The sequence below is a fragment of the Crocodylus siamensis genome, chromosome 7 (assembly GCF_052110815.1).
Source record: "Crocodylus siamensis isolate JL-2025a chromosome 7, ASM5211081v1, whole genome shotgun sequence".
Lineage (NCBI taxonomy): Eukaryota > Metazoa > Chordata > Crocodylia > Crocodylidae > Crocodylus > Crocodylus siamensis.
Genome location: NC_143401.1, coordinates 25,013,192 through 25,030,453, shown reverse-complemented (window position 1 = coordinate 25,030,453; position 17,262 = coordinate 25,013,192). Strand labels below are relative to the sequence as shown.

The 17,262-nt window shown below is 42.9% G+C and overlaps 1 protein-coding gene across 6 annotated transcripts in view; it reads left to right on the top strand.

Moving 5' to 3' along the window:
- Positions 1 to 17,262, top strand: part of USP54 (ubiquitin specific peptidase 54) — a 208,976-nt gene that overhangs the window by 3,993 nt on the left and 187,721 nt on the right. Inside the window, exon 1 of one of the 6 annotated variants that reach the window (XM_090057218.1) lies at positions 13,840 to 13,924. The exons of the other annotated variants lie outside the window; for them this stretch is intronic. The gene's annotated coding sequence lies outside the window, so the exon portion shown is untranslated. Of the gene's footprint in view, positions 1 to 13,839; positions 13,925 to 17,262 lie in introns of those variants that run through there. 6 annotated transcript variants of the gene reach the window in all.

Sequence of the window (17,262 nt, the reverse complement as noted above, 5' to 3'; positions counted from 1 at the left end):
TTAAAAGAGATAAAGGGCACTTTAATCCTGTGTTATCCGACTCTGATATTGCTGTTAAGCATTAAACCTCTTTCCTTGAGTTTTCATGGAGATTCTACAGAAGAGAAAAGGTTATAATTTCCCAGTTTGTGTGCCAGAAACTCTCTTCCTATAGTCTAGGCTCTACTTTATTAGGTGCTTTTACTAGGTATTAGGTGCTTTGTCAGCATTTACATTGAGACCGTCTCTGTCCTGAATAATTTACAGCACAGTTAAACAATGCACAATGTAATGCAAAAAAAAAGAAAGGATGGGAAACATGGTTAGGAGGATGAGGGTATACTAGTTGCTCATTTCTGTCATTTGTTGTTTTGTATAATCAAACAGTAGTAAACACCTGTTCTAGAATCCATTCATGTCTCAGGACTGAATGTCCATTAACTATTCATGTCTCAGGAACTTTTACCTCAGTATCCTCTTAGGTTTTTTTCTACTAGCCCTTTACAATGAAATTCTTATGCATGCCCAGCCTCTGGGCATTCCCTAGCTTTCATAAACATGTCCTGCTTATTTATAAAAATAATTTAAATGTAATTATTTTCTTTTCTCTTGCTTGAAATGTGATTTTTTTCCCTCTGTCCTCACCTCAGCATTTATTGATTCTCTAAGCAACAGCCCCAGCTGCTGTTCCAAAGTCATGAGACTCTTCTCTCTGGAGATCTTTCCCAAGGACAGATTTGCAGTTGATGCTGTAAAACAGCAGCAAGAATTTTAAGAGGCTTTCAAAGATTTGCTAAGTGAGTGGAAAGTAAAAATCTTGTTCTTGGAGGTCTAAAGGCCTTGCACAGTCTTCTCACCTTTGTCCCTGCTTTTACAGTTCAGTTAGCAGCCAGTCTTTCTCTCCTTTTGGGAAGGGGTGCTGATACAGCTCCTGGAACAAGTTTATTAAAGTAGGGGGGTTGATCAGGTAAGCTACAGTAAGTACCTTTGGGGTATCCTACTATGACCTAAATTGGGCTGCTTATACACTCTGTGTGTACAGATCAGCCTCTTGGACTGATGTATAGTCAATTAATTTGGGGAGCTAATCTGCCTTAATGTTACTGAATCCTAACATTTAGGATTTGGCAATGGAGTTCAAGTTAAATGAAGCTGGGCTACATGTTGCCTTTCATTAGCTGTTGAACATGGATTTAAATTAAATTGGTGTGTTGCTTACAGTTTTATAGATAATGCGGAAATGGCAAGGAATGGAGAAGAAAACATTTCCCTTTGCTTTATTTTTTCCAACCTTTTTGGCTTTGTTAGAGCTGCATCAGGACACGCCTACCTGTTTACTGAATGAAGCCTATTGGTGTTGTTAGATATGGGGTAGTCAGAGTGTGGCAGAGGTGCCACAAATGGCATGGGCAGCCTCTGTGTGTGGCATATGAGAGATCGGGGAGGGGACTGATAGGTAGGGCAGGAAGCAGAAAGCAAAGCAGCAAATTGGGTTGCGGGGTAATTTGTGGCACACCTCCCAAAAAGATTGGCCCCCACTATCCTAGATAATAACATTTTCATTAGATTGTCATGTCTAATGCCTGAGAGAAGAAATGTGAGGTAGAGGTGAACTTTAAATCTTTGTTCCTAGGCTCAAGAGTCTTTTTTTTTTTTTTCTTCAACTGTTATTAACTTTGCATGAGCAGAGCCACAGCATTGTTGTATAGATAGAATCCAGTTCTAATTGTCAACAAATTTGGTAAGAAGACCTTAGAACTATAATGGGGTATAGTTAGTACTTCAGTAGTACTATTATCTTGATTCAATTCTGAAAGTAGCCTCACTGTATGGATTAATCATTCAATGTAAATGTTTCTTAGTTGCATGACTACGTAAAATGTACCCCCAATCCATGACTTCAGTAGCATTCATGTTCATTTGAAATGTGAATGAATCCTTTCTTGAGTTGAGATTCTCCGTTGGAAGCTTTGATCAAAAACAAATGCCTCAGAAATGCTACAATGTTTTGTTCAAAAGTAGCACTTATATATAGGCAGTAGGGGTGTGTGAAGCTTTCATCGCTGATTCAATTAAGCAGATATTCGGCCCAATTCAGTGGCCAAATCTCTGAATCTAAATCAAATCGGGAGACCGTTTAATCTCTCCCAATCAAATCAGAACCCTCCAAATAGATTCAGAGAGAATCCATGATTCAGACATAGGCACAGCTTTAAGTGATTTTTCTACATGCCTCCAGGTACCAGACATGGCTCGTGAATGTGCCTTGCTTTTACGGTTGTTCATTTTTTTTTTTTATATTTATTTATTTATTTATTTATTTTTATGTTCTAAAAAATAGGGGAAGAGGATTCTTTTCCTTTAAATTTTATAACTAGGGACCTACTGAAATCGCAATTTGGCAGATTTGATGGAAATTGTGAAATCCAGCATTGCTTGCAAACTGTGTAGAGAAAAAAGCTTACTGAGGAAAAAAAAAATGCTGGTAGGGGGGCTGTTTTGCATACTTTAATAAATTATTGATGGTCAACTGGGTTGTTGCATGCAAATCAAGGGAAGTAATTCTTCTGCTCTGTTCAGCACTGGTGAGGCCTGACCTGGAATACTGTGTCCAGTTTTGGGCCCTGTACATCAGGAAGAATGTGTACAGCTTGGAGAGAATCTAGCACAGGATGACAAAAACGATTAGGGGCCTTGGAGGGAAGACTTGCAAGGAAAGGCTGAAAGAACTAGAGTTATCTAGCGTGGCGAAGAGAACACTGAGGCAGGATTTGATAACAGTCTTCAAATACCTGAAGGGCAATTATATAGAGAGATGCTTTTCTCTGTAGATATGGGGGACAGGACCAGGAACCAATATGTCAAGTTTCAGCAGGGGAGATTTAAGGTGGAGATGAGAAATAACTTTCTGACTATGAAGATGGTCGGGCATTGGAACAGGCTACCTAGAGAAGCTGTGGAATGTCTATTCTAGGAAAATGTCCAGAGTAGGTTAGATTGACACTTGGTTGGGGTGGTTTTAGTTGGAGATGATCCTGGTTTGAGAGAGGGGTTAGATGAGAAGATAACCTGGTAGGTTTTCCCTCTTTTTTTTTTTTCCTAGGTAACCCTTTAGTTTTCCATACTGCTTTTAGTTTGGTAGGGTATACATAAAAAAGCAAAGGCAGTTGTCTGTTATTCTTTTATCATTGCCTTTTAAAACCCTCTGACTAGCTTTATTTTTCTTATCTTTGCTTAGGTTGCATCATCCATGATTTGAAATAACTGGGTTTTCCACTGCTCTGTAGCAGCTCTTGTTCTTAGGTATCTAAAGGATTTATTTAATCTCTACTTTGTTGTTTAGCTGTCTTATTTTATTCTTCTTGTCTCCTATAGGATCGGAACATTTGCAATTAGTTTGAGAATCTCTGTTGACTGCATAGTTATAACATACTTTTATATGCTTAGTTTTTTTCTCTCTCCCTTTTGAGAGAAAGAAAACTGAAGCTTTTTTCTGTTAAAGTATTATTACTCATTTCTTCAAGTCTAAAGTTTTAACATTTTATTTTCTTGTTTGTGTGGTTAGTCCAATTTGCATGTAATTCTTAGCAAAAATGTTGCCATTCATTTCTCTTTCTAGATTAATTTATCCTGATGTAATGTTTTTAATTCTAGTTGTTGGCTGTCAAATTTAATGGTGGGGGTTGAAGGGGGCGAAACTCCCATTGTTTGGTTAAATGGTGATTTACTGAAAAATTGTACGTACTGTTATAGATGCCAGGGCCACAAGCTACTGCATCTCCCTGGGTCAGATATTATGAGATTTTTGTGGAGAAGTTGTCATATCTGACCCCCCCCCCCCCACCCTGGCCTTTTTTTTATTCATGGTTTACTTAGTTGCCAAAAAGTAGGTCATAAAGTTTGCAAAGAGAATTTAGCTCTAAACACAGCTGGATGTTCCAAGGAGTTTGCAGTCAGATGAGAAATGTGTGAAACATGGAAACTTTCAAATGAATCCCATTTTTTTGTTTGCATTAATTCTTGATTTGAATGTTGTACTCATGTTAATTTTTTTTTTTTAACTTTTCTCATCTCTTCTGTTTTGAAGAATTGGTTTCTGACCTGTACTTGTACCTGGGACTTGAATAGAAATTTTGACATGGAATTTACCCTCACTGTGTCTATTGTGTAGAATATACTCTCTCAGAAATGGGATACTTCCTTTCTGGTTAGGCTGAGTGTATATATATATCTCGGTTGGGTTGGGACAGTCCTGGATTTTGTAGGCTGATCCCAGACGGTTGGTGACAATTGAAACAAAAGTCCTGGAATTCCAGGGGCATGGGGTACAATCCAGCAAGGAGGCAGGGCAGCATCATGTGTCAGACACGTGGGGAGTCAGGGACTGTTGCTGCTGCATGGGAACACGGTGAGTGGACTACAGCAGTGCCCAGCCCAACCTGCCCTCTGCCTGCATCTGCCTCTGCCTACAGCAGTGCTGCTGACTTGGGCACTGCTTCCTGCCACCCCCCCAACTTCCTTTAAAATAATATGGTCACCCTATTTCTGAGAGAAGGTAGCAGAAGGTTTTTTATCTGAATTTCTGTCAGCAGTCATTAATGAATATCCCCTGTAGGATTTTATGAATGATTTAAACTGTATTTTAATTTACAAATAAAATGAATGAACTAAAAATACCCATGACTGACTCAGACAAATACTGGCAACAGCTTGGAGAGGAGGTTTGTCATGTTACCATTTTATACAAATGCTCAAAGATAAATGTAGTTTAGGAAACATTCAGCCAATAAAGTGTGTCATAAAGCATGAGATGGCAAAAATGCTCCTGCTGGAATTCTTAGTAGAGTGAATTTTTACAAGTGAATCAATAAACAAATGTGAATGCATCAATTGGCATATTGGTAATGTGTTGTCACAATGGCATGGAAACCAGCTTACTGCTCCCAGTAGATTTATATGGTGTTAAAGATCTTAAGACATCATTACTAGGATACCTTGAATAAGAAAGTTAATGATGATAACATAATGGTAATAAAATAATAATCAGTTGATTTCCTTTTAGAACCTCTGCAAAATATACCTGTTTTCCTAAAGCGTTCTTACTATATGTATGGCTATGTGTATTTTTACTTAGTGTAAATCAACTCAGAAGCACAGCTTCCTTGAATACAGGAAGGATAAAGAGCAATAGAGCATAATAGCCTATTGGATAATATTACATGTGGATAATATATCTAAAGCATTTCTATTTTTGGAATATGTTGAAAAGAGTTGCCAGGGATTACATCAGCGTGTTTGGTGTGCTATTGTTTTATGTATTGGCGTATATGTATTTCATCCTAATGAGGAATGGGAAAAAATATAGTAAAGGAAGTGTAATCGTCCCAAAGATGCACAACACTTTTCATACTGTGGCTTGTCAATAGCTCCAAATCTGTTCAAATTTCTCAAGATGGATCATTGCAGCAGGTGATTTTTTTGAGGGGGAGACATTTTCAAAAGTTTTCATAGACTTTTGGGCTGGAAGGCACCCCGAAGGACAATTGAGTCCAGTCCCCTGCCCCAGGGGCAGGAAGTCTGCAGGGATCATAGGATCCCAGCAAGATAAATATCCAAATGTCTCTTGAAGGCGTTCAAAGTGGGTGCTTGAACCACCTCCAGCGGCAGTTTATTCCAAACCTTGGGGGCTTGGACAGTAAAGAAGTTCTTCCTTATGTCCAGCCTGAATTGGTCGTGGAGGAGCTTGACCATTCAATCTTGTCATCCCTTGGGGTGCTCTGGTGAACAGATGTTCCCCCAGATCCTGGTGAACACCCCTGATAAACTTATAGGTAGCCACCAGATTGCCCCTGAGTCTGCGCTTTTCCAGGCTGAAGAATCTCACCGCTCTCAGCCTCTCATCATAAGGCCTGTTTTCCTGACCTCTGATCAAGCACGTGGCTCTCCTCTGCACCCTCTCAAGCTTCTCCACATCCTTTTTGAATTGTGGAACTCAAAACTAGACACAGTACTCCAGCTGCAGCCTCACCAGGGCCGAGTACAATGGGAGAATGATGTACCGGGATTTGCTTGAGAAGCATCTATGGATGCAAGCCAGTGTTTTGCTCGCTTTTACTAGCAGCAGCAGCACATTGAAGGCTCATGTTCATCTTGTGGTCAATCATGACCCCCCCCCCCCCCCCCCCCCCCCCCCCCCCCCCCCCCGGTCCCTTTCACCTGTATTCGTAGCCAGCATACCACTGCCGAGCCTATGCGCATGCTACAGGTTTTTCCTTCCAAGGTGGAGAGTCTTGCATTTTTTTGGTGTTAAACACCATCAGGTTCTCATCCGCCCATTTCATAAGCCTGTCAAGATCTGCCTGGATCACCCTCCTGTCCTTAGGTGTGGATGCTTTACCCCAGAGTTTGGCGTTGTTGGCAAACTTGGCCAGCCTGCTTCTGACACCAGTGTCTACATCATTGATGAAGATGTTAAAAAGTCTAGGCCCTTGAGGGACCCCACTGGTCACCGCAAACCACGATGATTGACTTCCATCAACCCCCACCCTTGGGTCCTGCTGCAGAGCCAATTCCCCAGCCAGCGGATCGTGGTGAGGTCGAGGCTATAGTTAGCCAGTTTTGCCAAGAGGTGATCATGGGACGCCAGATCAAAGGCTTTTTTAAAGATATACAACATCGATCTCTTCCTCCCTTGTCCAGGTGATGGGTCACCTGGTCATAAAAGGAAAAAAGATTGGTCAAGCAAGACGTACCCGTAACAAACCCATGTTGGCTATCCCTCAGGATATTGCTGTCAGCTATTTTGTTAAGGGTGGTCTGTTTGATAATTTTTTCCAAGACCTTCCCCAGGATAGAGGTCAGGCTGATGGGCCTGTAGTTTGCCAGATCTACTTTCCTCCCTTTCTTGAAGGTGGGCACAACATTGGCCTTCTTCCAGTCTTCGGGCACCAGAACTGAACTATGATGCTAGCCAGCTCCTTGAGTACCCTGGGGGGGGGAAGAAAAATAGATACTTTTGATTAGGATATATTTGCTGGATGGGGGGAGTAAGTGGGGAAAGCACACTTTGCATTAGAGAAATGTTCTTGCAGCCTCCCTTTTACAACCAAGGTTTAAAAGGAGAAATATGACATGGAAATGGACCTCACTGAGGAAGAGTACCTTTGTATATAGTAAGAAATCCACTCTCCCTTAAAAATGAGATTTACCTTGTTTTAAAGGAGATGAGGAGTTCAAGTAACTACTTTGGTTGCTATTTTGCTTGCTGCTTCTCCTTTTCTTTTTTATCTTGCTGCACTTTTCTTTTCCATCATATGTATAAGGTGAAACTGATGTCTAGTTACTTTCACAGCTCCTTGTAATCCAGCAGGAGCCAGCTGTGCTCTTAGATGAAAGACAGGAAAGCCTAGTCATTTTTACTAGAATAGAGAGCTCTGCTTGTATTACAGGAAAGACTGAAAGTGTCACTCTTGTGTTGTGTTCTTGTTCCCACCAGTGCTCCTGGGAATATTTTCTAAGTAAGCATGACAGGACTGGTATGATCTTTTTTTGGGGTTGTATTGCAGAAGAATATGTGAAGTTGGGGGAGAGGAAGTGGACCTGAAGAATAGCTGCAATGCCATCCTCAGTTGAATCATGCAGTGCAACTGTGAAAAACAGTACTTAAAGTGTCTTTTTTTTCTCTGCTGTATTGTATGTGGATTTTGTAGGTACTTTCTGTACAAATATTAGGTTTACTCTGTGCAAATCTTACCTTTCAGGTGTTCATTCATTTTACTTAAATTCTAACTTTTTTGACTAAATACTGTAATGTAAGCAGCAGAAAACTTTCTCATACATGCATAGACATTCTACATTTTATATGAAATGCTAGTTGAACTGGAATTTGAAGTCCAAAATATGGAAGAGGATGCTTTTTGAATATAGTCTTTTCACTTACGTCCTCGGTTGTGCTTGGATTTGGATTTTTACAACACAATATAAAACTTAACTTTGGTCTAACTCTGGTTTGAATTTATTCTGTCTACAGTATGTTCAGTTGGTGGGAATGCTTCTATATTTGCTACATTTTTTCCCTTTGTCTCAACTCCCCTTACTTTTTTTGTTGTTGTTTTTTTTTAAATTTAAAGTGGACATGGAGAAAAAAGGTAGCAGTATTTTTACAGCTTCCTATTCATGAATTTCCCTTCTTGCTCCTATGTTTACTCAACTTATCTGAGACTGATTTGGGTATTGGCATGAATGCTAAACCCAGGACCCATATTGTTATGCGAAGAAGTGAATAAATTGGCATATTCATACCATATGTAATGGCATAGGCAGCCATGCTTATGGCTGTAGGTAGCATTGATTATTTAAGGCAGACAAGGTTCTTTGGGTGAACCTGGTATCTTTTATTATTAGACCAACTCTAAGGAAAGATATGAGATTCACCCAAAGAACCTTGTCAGCCTGTGTCCGTAGACCAGTACAGCTACAACCTACGCCACTGATTATTTAACACACACAAGTTTCGATGTTTGCTTCATCATCATAATAGAAATGCTATTCTTGAGTTAGCTATGAGGATTTTTGAGCTTAAACTCATGGTTCTCTGCATTCAAGCTTACATCACTTTTTTTGTGTAATCCTTCCTTATCTGAGCTGACATTTGGTGACAGTGGATGGCTGTGTGGAGCCCCTTGGCTGAGTTGTGAAGACTAGTCACAGTGAAGTGGCAGACTCATAAGAAAGCACCTAATGAATGTGATGGTTTTTCTTGTCCCTCACATTATTTTCTTTAGCGTAATCCCCTTTTCTCTCTGAGAAGTTTGGGATTGCATGCTTCATTTTGATTGACAGCAGGAATGTAGGATTAGAAGGTAGTAATAGGACTGGGAAGTAGATGAGAGAAAGTGGTCACCTTTTATCAGGGTGACAAATTGACTTATGTAGACCAACCCTGAGCTGTTTTGAGGTATGCCTCTGCAAACCCATAGAAAATATAAAACAAGCCACGTTCCTCATAGGACATGATTGACCTGTCTCTAGCTGTGAGATTATACTGGCTAGTTTTTGAAGAAAATATATGGGGCATTTGAATAATTTAACAATATTATCATGAAAAATGTAAGATAGAATACAATATGAATTCTTTTGTAACACATTCTAGCTGATGAGATTCTTATGACCTGTTGCGCTTAGGAGGTCGGTTTTTAAACCTAGTGCTCTAAGAATTGATGCAACACTCAGTTGATAATAGCATAAAGGCTTGCTTTAACTACCAACAAGCTACAAAACTAAATGACAGAAAAAAAACCTGGTTCCCCATATAAAATGGGCTATTAGTCCTTGTATTATCATAGCTGCAAAGAGATTTTTACTAGAGGTGCACCAATACATCAGTCCCATGTCAGATCAGCACTGATTATAGGGAAAGTTGAAAGTATTGGAAATCAGGTTTTTTTGCCTGATGTGGCCGATTTTAAATGCCCTGTGCATGCATGGGGTCAGAAGCACAGCCCTGCAGCTTGGAGACCAACATCTGGCTGGTAAGGAAGGGATGGGGGGAGAAAAGGGGCTTGCGGTGGGGAGGAGATGGATTGAGAACCCAAGGGTGAGGGAGGGAGTGGGGCTGGGGCAGTTGCAGTACGGAGCTGCAAACACCTCATCCAGGGGGCGCAGGGGCGGGCACCTCCCACCCTGCATGTACCGCAGGAGGACGTGGGAGGGCACGTGCCCCTGGATCTGTGCATGGGGCAGGATGCCACTGCGGACTGGGGTTGCACCATGCTTGGGGGGTGTGATGGTGGTGCTGAGAGGGGTTGGGGGGATAATGGTGAATTTTGGGCTGGCTGCAGCCCCCCTGTAGCCCCACTTCCAGCGCCACTGCCGCCTACCCTGAGTGTAGTGTAGCCTGGCCCAAGCCCACAGCATCATCATGCCCCTTGCAGATCTAGGGACATATGCCCCCCCCCCCCCCCCCCCCCCAATCCCCTCCTGGGGTGTGTGCGGGGCAGGAGCTGCCTCTCCCCTCTGAGAAGTGCCTGCCTCTGCCCCACTTGCTCACTGTGGAGGCCTTGATCTCCCCTCTTCCCAACCCCTTCACCCACATCAAACTTTCCAGCTCGACCCTGGTCTCCCAGCTGCTTGACTGCGTATTGGAATCAGATCGGTATCAGCCGATATGACTCCTTAAAAATCGGCCATTTGTATTGGCCCAAATAATCTCTATCAGTGCACCCCTAATTTTTATCTAATGCAGGCAGGAAGCAGTTTTTGTAAAGTTTCACAGTGTGGATTCTTCACTTATTGGCTGGGTGGCAGAATGGCGTCTTGGTCTTTCCTGGACTGTACACACTTTACTGGCAATCTTTTTTAGTTCTTATACTGTTTAATTGTATAGCTTCAAAGCACTTTTTCATGATGGTTGGCTGATTTTAAAATTTAAACAAAACAGGGAGGAAAAGGGTGACTGTCATATTAGAATTGTTAAATTGCCTAGCTTCTGTTTTTGGATTTGTCTTGGTGCAAAGGCTGTGTTTCTCTACAGCCCCTGCAATTATAGGTTAATTATACGTAATGGGTCTTGAGTGGTCAACCAGGATGCTTACCTGTTTGGTTACTGGACCTGTCTTTGGGTATTGTTTATCAATAGGGCAAATTTGAAATAGCTTTTACCATTGATGGTCTATGTACAAAACTCCAGACATGCATTGAATGATTGACACATTTGTAACACCTTAATTGACATTGGGTGCTTGTTTTGAGAAATGTAAGCATTTGTGTGCATTTGTCAGGTACAGGGCATCCTTCTTATACCTTTTTTACAGGTTTCTCTGGAGATGTATATTTAGTCGTCTTTAGTTGCTAGGTCAATTGAAATGCATATGTAGTTTCCTTGCCTTCACTGGCTCAGTCTTTCCTTTGGCTTTCGTAGCTTGGAAATACACATGTGATGAGCATGCCAGGTCTCAGTTAATAATTTTAACCACTTTTACTGTTTCATGTCATAGGTCTGGTATTGGGCACCTCAGGCCCCACTGTCTTGATGCCTAATGGGTTGTAAGCAATTAGTGGAGTTTGATTTTCTTGTGGTAGTCTTGCTACCACACCCCAGTCTTGCCCCAGCCATTGTCTTGCATTTTTGTGCAAGAGACACTGTCCAAACTTGCACAGTTTTCATGTGCAGTATGACCTACCTTTTTAAATTAAACATGTCTGTTAGATGTCATATTGGACATCTAATTAATAAACCAATTGGGTGCTGCATGTGAGCGTGCAGACTTCCATTGTGCTGCTACAAAAGTCTATTAAAACTCAGCGAGGGCAGAATTGGTTGCAAAATTTTTTGCTTAACTGATTTTTCTTAAATTTTTTGCTTAACTGATTGCAACTGATTTTTCAGGGAGAATTAAATTCATGAAAATTATTATAAGTTGCCTTTAGCTAGAGAGAAGCCAAAGAAGCATTCTTCAGACTGTGACAGAAATTTTCTCCTGTGTCTTCAGAATGTAACTACCACATTTCAGAGTAAACAGCGGTATAGAGGAACTAAAATAAGCCGTTGTATAATGAACTGAGGTAGAATTTAGGGTTTAGCTATTGCTTCTTCAGAATAACAGGAGAAAAATACCAAGCTGCTTTTGTATCCTACAGTTAGGTCTATAGGTGGAAGCTGGTCCTGGGCTTGACTGGATTCCAGGTTGGTATGTGGAGCAAGCATTTGAAATGGACCTCTGTTACAGAATTAGCCTTAGGGTTTGGTGGAGAATTGGAGATGACTCCTTATTAGGCATGTCTGTGCTTAAAAAGTCCCCGCTGCCATTGCTTTGCTAATGGAAGGAGTTTCCTGACAGCTATGGCATAAACTAAGACAACAAAAACATTTTTATATTGGCATGTCTGTGTTTATGCACCTCCCAAGTAGAGGTGCACTGATATATTGGAATGGCGCCGTCAAAAGAAAAAATAGCTTTATTAGCACTTGGGTTTCTTTGGCCAGTGCAGCTGATAATGTCACTGATTAAATGCCGTGGGGGAGGGAAGGGATCTGGCGGACGGCAGATTGAGGCCCCCAAGGTGAAGGAGGGAGTAGGGTGGGGCAAGGGCAGGGGCAGATGCTGCCTGGGTAGGGCATGGGACAGAGCGGTGGGTGGCTCATCCGGGGGGGGGGCGGGTAGCTCTCTGCTGCCATGTGCACCTGCAGGAGAGGCATGGGTGGCATGTGCCTCCCAGATTTGTGCATGGGACAAAGGCGGGTTGCCTGCTATGGACTCTGGGCCAGGGGCTGTGCTGGCCTCTTCCTGGTGCGGGGTGGGCTGGGCTATGGTCAGGGTGGATGGGGGCAGGTGGCAGTGGTGCTGGGATGGGAGGCTACGGGGAATTTTGGGGTGACTGCCCACCCTGTAACCACCCCTCCTAGTGCTGCTGCCGCCTGTGCTGAGCACAGCCCTGGCCCAGCCCTCCTGCTGGGAAGAAGCTGGTGTAGCCTCTGGCCCCAGCCTGCAGCAGGCAACCCACCCTTGGCCGTGGACAAATCTGGGGGGATACATGCCCCTTGTGCCTCCCTTGGGGGTGCGTGCAGCAGCAGGGATCTGCCCCTGCCCCCCCACCTGTTCCCTGCACACCCTGGACATGCTGCTCGCAGCTTTGCCCCACCCTAGCTGGGCAGCACCTGTCTCTGCCCCTGGCCCAGCCCCTCACCCTTCCTCACTGTGGGGCCTCAATCTGTATCCCCCATGCCCCTTCCACCTTACAGACTTACTGGCCAGACACTGCTCTCCAAGCTGCCAGGCTGCATGTTAGCTATTGGATTGGTATTGGCTGATATGGCTGGCTAATAATCAGCCATTAGTATCGGTCAAAAAAAATCTGTCAGTGCACGCCTACTCTTAAGTAGCCTAACAGTACTGGCAAATCTTGTGTAGATGCAGCTACCTGGATTTGTCATAGAGAAAATAGATTTCCTTCAGGCAACTGTCAACATCTTTACTGAGGCATATAAGAAAATGGGACATTCACAGAAGACTAAGATCCTCCACCAGTAAGTTCCTAATGAACAGTCCCCAGCTATGGTAATCCAGATCCATGATGAGACTCTGGAGAAAGTTATTTTCCATACCTTGGAAGCCATCTCTCACAGAAGGCTGACACTGAAGAAATCCAGCATTGCGTCAAATGTGCAAGTGCAAACTTTGGATGCCTAAAGAAATGGGTGTTTGAAGATCACAGCATTAGATCTGAAACTAAGCTCATGGTTTATCAAGCAGTCATGATCCCCACCTTGCTGTATGGAACAGAGATGTGGACAGTGTACCAGAAACATCTAAAGTTGTTGGAGAAGTACTGTCAGTGCTGCCTGTGGAAGATCCTCTGAAAGCAGTGGGAAGACAAATGCATTAGTTTCCTCTTACAAGCAAAAACCATAGGCGATGCATGATGGGGCATGTGCCTCCCCCCCCCCCCCCCCGAGAGGCCCTCAGGGGGTGCTGAGTGAAGTGCCAGCTGGTGGCCCCCCCCCCCCGAGATTGACACCGGCCGGCACTTCTGGTTTTGCCGCTGGCACAGCGGTTCACTTCTGGGGACCCTGCCCCTGACTCGGGAGGCACCAGTTGCCCATGACAGAAACCATGAGCATTGAGACAATGATCATCCAACATCAACTTCATTGGGCTGGCCATGTGTAGCAGGATACTGAGGTGCCTACTACTCTCAGATCAGAGGCAGGAACCCAGTTGCCAGTTGCTGTGACAACCGGTTAAGGAGGGAATTGGCTGCACCTGTACCTTGTCAGCTGTCCAGAAGGGGCAGGGCTGGGCTCCCATATGAATCCCAGGCCTGAGGCCAGGAGAGCAGTTCCCTGTTGGCAGCCAAGGAGGAAGGGAGCTCTGCTGGAGCAAGCAGAGGGGAGAGGCCTGGCTGCACAAGCAGCTCCTGATGCTGTCATGGGATGGCGTATTCCCTGGTAGGGATTGAATGATGTTTTAGCCAGGCGGCTTGGATTTTTGTTATAGCTCAGGGGCTTGTGTAGTTGCTTTTTCACTGGTGGTTTGGGTGAGTCTGTTAGGGGTTGGAGGAGGCCTTATAGGGGATCTACGGTAATGTGGGGACTCTGGTGCCAGAGGAGGCACAGCATTTTGGGGTGCACTAACCCCAGCCCCAGAGAGAGGGGCTAGCAGAGTGCCAGGAAGGTGTGGAGCGAGATGGGGCTGTGGAAAGCCTGGGGAAGACAAGGGGATGGCCAAATTACAACAAGGTCCAAATCAAACCACGTCAGTATCATCTGCGGGGCTTGGGTTGTGGTGTAGGGGAGGAAAAGGAGCCGCAGATAGCACCCCTTGGCACCAGGGCAAATAAATGGGCAGGCTTCTGCTAATTAATATCCATTAATTAATTAAGATCAAGGCATGGCAGGTGTTTGGCCCATACCAGGATGGTGGGGTCACCGATAGATGGACTCCACAAGAGGGACTCCTGTCACACCATGTTATCTGGCTGTCCAACCCCAGACTCCTGAAGCAAGTTTTTATTCTCTGTTTAGCCAAGATGTATGCTCAAGAGGAGGGCAGAGAAGGCACTTCAGGGATGTCCTCAATGCCAACTTAAAAATGCCTCAAGGTCACCTTGTGGGAAATGGTTTCCCAAGACTGCCCTAAATGGAGGGAAAGTCTGCTGCAGGGATCTTAGTACTTTGAAACCTCATGATGACAACAACAGGAGATGGAAAAGTGAAAGCAGCAGGAACAGCGTGTCATGGATCAAATCAGGAATCCAGTGCCACCCACCCCATGCAGAAATGCATGTCTGAGCTGCACCAGAGTGTGTTGATCCCAGATAGGCTTCATTAGCAATTTTCAAACACACACAGATAATAACAATCAAGGCAAACAATCATCTCTGACTTCAAGGGATTGCCAAAGAAGAGACAAAAAGAAGGTGTAGCCTACTGTTGCAGAGAAAATAGGGCTCAGCTGCTTATACTAGACTCAGTGCAGAGTTGGTGAATATAGTAAAAAGTATTTTATAGGACAGGATGCCAAATAATGTGGTGATTTGGCGACTTCTGACATCCCCTCAATCCCTGGGAAACTGAGCTCTGTGAAGAAATTTAAACATTAACAATCCAATAACCTCCTCTTATCTTCCCATCCATCTGAGGTGGGTATTGCAGTTCTAAAGAAGGTGAAAGAGACAGGAATATCAAGTGACTTGACCAATTACAGAGAAAGTTGGTGTTAAGGGCTGGGCCTAATTACAAGTCCTTGGTGTCTAACTAGTTCCTTGCTTAGTCTACCAGCCCATTCTCTAAAAATGTATTTCATAAGCTTCTCAGGAGACAAGTCTATAATGTCTGTCTCAATGTCACCAATTTATCAGGGATTTTAAAACTCCTGATAAATTGAATGCCTTCTGGTCAGGGATTGCATGAGTTCCAAAGGCCAGCAGTGGACAGCTATCAAGGGTCTGTGAATTACTTTTCATCTGCCTGGAGAGCAAGTTAACTTTTAACGCTAGTTATTGGGTGATGTTTTCAAGCCTCTGTTTTAAAATTCTATACATTTTTCTTTCTATGAAAGTTAAGTTTCACCTTCATAGATCCTTGAACCAGGGCAGTGTCCAGCTCTGTCTTTGTTCCCTTTTTGTCCCTAACAATTACTTTATTGGGAGAAAACAAAGCACAGCATACTTCCTTCAGCAAGAGTTTAATTTGCCACAGTGACTGTGCAACTTCTTATTGTGGTATATTAATCAGCTTTCTGAAAATGTTCATTATTTATTTTGACTTTATTTATATATACTTTACATATAACTTCATTTTGTAACTCCTCATTAAATAAAGGTTTAGATAAAGCCTTTATCATTTTACATTATGATAGCAACTACCTGAAAACATAATTCACAAACAGATAAGACTTTACTTGTTTCTCAACTCCCTGTTCTGTAGAAGGAACCAAATGACACGCCTACAAATTATAATTACGTAACTACCTTTTCAGGTGTTGATAGGTATCAGCAAGCTATAATTATCCAAAATGCTTTAGGGAGGAGAGGGATAATTTGATCTCTTTGCTGCACATTCAGAATCTAAAAAGTGCTTTAAAAAAGAATGTGACAAACAGAAGTTGCGTATATTACTTTCTCCGGTATCTGTATGCTCCTAGAAATGCAATGCCAAAACCAGAGCCATATTATATCAAAGCTTATTTGGCCTTACTGTCGCAGCTTGTTTATCCTTGGGTCTCATTTCCAGGTTGATAGCAGGATAACCAGGGTTTCTAAAAATTTAGTCGGTGGTGAGGAAACTGTTGCTGCTACCTGTTTAGAGCTCCATGAAGAAACATTTTGTATTGACGAAGTATTGCTGTTTTGTGTAGTTGCAAGACAAAACTTCTTGAGACATTCTTCATCTTGAGCCATTGGACCAATCTTTTCCGTGGTATAAATATGTAATAGCTTTACTGATTGTACTAGAATTAATCAGAATTTACACTTCTGTAATTTAGGTCAGTAATTTGGTCTGCTGCTTTTTTAACCCTCGTTGATTCTGTTCCCTGCATTCCACCCTAGTAACTTCTTCTGTATTTCAGTCACAATTTTTTCCCTGTGGTGAATTTCTCTGAATTGTATGTTTTAAGTGAACTTAAGCTGAAATACAGCCTTATACTATTGCAAAATCCCTGTGCCAATGTTTATATTAAAAGTTTTGTAGGTCTAAAACGTTATTTCTATTGTGTGCAATAGTGTAAGAGAGAAACAGGGAGATGCACTTAGGGTGCTAGTATGGAAAGCCTGATCTGAGTGATGTGGGTTTTACGTGTCACTTGATTATATAATTAGCTATTACGTTAGTCAGAAACACATTTTCCACTAGGATGGTCATGAGCAGGTAGAATTACAAGGTACAAGAATAGCATGTATTTGCAAAACAGCCCTAAAGTGCAACAATATCAGTTACTCCAATAAACAGTTCAGAGGTAAACTGCACTGTGTATGCATATCCTTTTAGAAATTTTATAGAATTTGAGAATTTGGTTCTCCTCAGGAGTTTTAGGTGGAGTGGGGAGGAAGTCAGAGGCAACCTAGAAAGTTGTCTCTATGGTGTTTGGTTGATACTTATGTATATTTTTAGAACAGGGGTTGTCAACCGGGGGGTACGTGTACCTCTGGACATACTTTGAAAGATCCCAGGGTGCACGTGGGGGCAGGTGGGCATGGAGCACTGCTACCCTATGCCACTGCCTCACAGGAACAGGGCTGGGGTGGGACAGGGTGAGAGCAGGACCACTGCCACTTGCCACCCCT